Source organism: Carassius gibelio, chromosome B1 (assembly GCF_023724105.1).
Source record: "Carassius gibelio isolate Cgi1373 ecotype wild population from Czech Republic chromosome B1, carGib1.2-hapl.c, whole genome shotgun sequence".
NCBI lineage: Eukaryota > Metazoa > Chordata > Actinopteri > Cypriniformes > Cyprinidae > Carassius > Carassius gibelio.
In genome coordinates, this window is record NC_068396.1 from 30,588,853 (window position 1) to 30,591,060 (window position 2,208).

The window sequence follows — 2,208 nt, forward strand, 5'->3', positions numbered from 1 at the left end:
TTTGTTTGAATATTGGGTGAGTTCACACCTATATACTGTGTTTGCTAAATAATAATTTACTGAAATTTGGAATTACATTTAAGTATGAATACTTTACATTTCTTTTAATTCACAATAATTAATTTAAAATGTCTGTATTTTGTTTTAGCTGTCAAATCTTTTCGAGACATTTCCTTCCTTCCTAAGAGTCACTGTGCTATCCTTCAGGTAAATACATTATTTTTTGGTGCTGATTATTTCATTCATAGAGTGGATGTGTTTATGTTTGAATTTGTGAGAGATAAAACAAATGTGATTAATCCATTTATCGGTCCAGTGGGGATATGAAGAAATGATTGCAATATGACAGAATTTCAAAAAAATTTATTCCAGGAAGGGCTCAGTCGTTACCACAACAGATGTCATTTTCAACTCTACACAGGATGATGTCCCAACAGAGGATCAAGTTGCAAGCACATTACTGAGTGGAAAAGCTACTCTCAATGCCCTAAACATAACTTCGTTAACAGTTAATGGTACAGGTATGTGTGTAAAAACCTAAAAGTCTAATGTGTAAAAAAAATCATTTATAGTACTTGTTTTAGACAATGCACTGACTGCTTAAAGCATTAGTAAACCGATAATTCATAATTTATAAAGCATTAATAAACAGTAATAAGCAGTTTATAAATACAGATATAAATGCTTTATTCTTGATTTAAAAGCATATCTATAATGTGTTTAATAATTTTATTTTCATACTTTATTCATGATCAATTTATCATTTCTCAATGAAGTATAGCATTGTTTACAAACCAGTTATTTAGGAGTTGCCAGTGATTCATAAGATCACAAGAAATGTAGTAAATTCAGGTAGTTATAAAGCATTTAGTAGTGGTCAGTTATCTATTTATGTGAGCTCATCTAAAGTGAGGACTAGTTATGCTTTGTAAAGCATTTATAAAGGATATTTAAAGGCTCAGTTATCTTCTAAACAAAAAACGGAAACAAACACAACACAGTGATACAGAACATAGAAATATTAACAGCCTTTAAATCTCATTTGTAAAAGCTTTACAAGGCATAAATAGTCCTCACTTTAGATGAGCTCACAAAAATAGTTAACTAACAACTACACATGTTTTATAACTACCTGATTAACCATGAATTACAGTAGAAATACATGTTAATAAACCATTTATTAACACTATAAGTAACTATTACTATATATCTGAATAAAAAGATGTATGAATGCACATTTAAATAGTTTATTAATCATTTACTTACAATTTCTAAGTGATCTTATGAACCACTGACAAGTCCTTAATAACTGGTGTGTAAATAATGCTATACTTAATTTAGAAATGATAAATTGATCATTAATAAAGTATAAAAAACAATTATTAAATACATTATAGATATGCTCTTAAATCAGGTATAAAGCATTTATATCTGTATTTATAAACTGCTTATAAATGTCTATTAATGCTTTATAAATGATGAATTAACTGTTTCCTAATGCTTAACTAATGATTAATAGCATGCAGTTATTATAAAGTGTTACTGATATTATATTAACTTTGATCAGCGTTGTTTTTCATAAGCATTATGTAAAAAGCTAAATACAAACTGAATACAAATTGTTTTCTTATGCCAATGCTTTTGTAAGTGCCATCTAACCCAAAAATAATTTCTTATGAAACAACAACAGATTACTCATCAACCACAACAACTGCTCCAGAAACATTTACAACAACAGAGACTTCTACAATCACAACAACTGCTCCAGAAACATCAATCACTAGTATAGCAGAAACATCTACAACAACAGATACTTCCACAATCACAACAACTGCTCCTGAAACATCTGCAACAACAGAGACTTCCACAATCACAACAACTGCTCCTGAAACATCCACCACTAGTGCAGCAGAAACATCTACAACAACAGAGACTTCCACAATCCCAACAACAGCTCCTGAAACATCCACCACTAGTGCAGCAGAAACATCTACAACAACAGATACTTCCACAATCACAACAACTGCTCCTGAAACATCCACCACTAGTGCAGCAGAAACATCTACAACAACAGAGACTTCCACAATCCCAACAACAGCTCCTGAAACATCCACCACTAGTGCAGCAGAAACATCTACAACAACAGAGACTTCCACAATCCCAACAACAGCTCCTGAAACATCCACCACTAGTGCAGCAGAAACATCT

At 31.3% G+C, this 2,208-nt stretch overlaps 1 long non-coding RNA gene across 1 annotated transcript; it reads left to right on the forward strand.

The window, feature by feature from the left end:
- Positions 1-144: 144 nt before the first annotated feature.
- Positions 145-1,934, forward strand: LOC127949052 (uncharacterized). The gene is made up of 3 exons (XR_008152230.1): positions 145-207; positions 373-521; positions 1,691-1,934. It is a non-coding gene; the product is annotated as an uncharacterized LOC127949052 (long non-coding RNA).
- Positions 1,935-2,208: the final 274 nt, after the last annotated feature.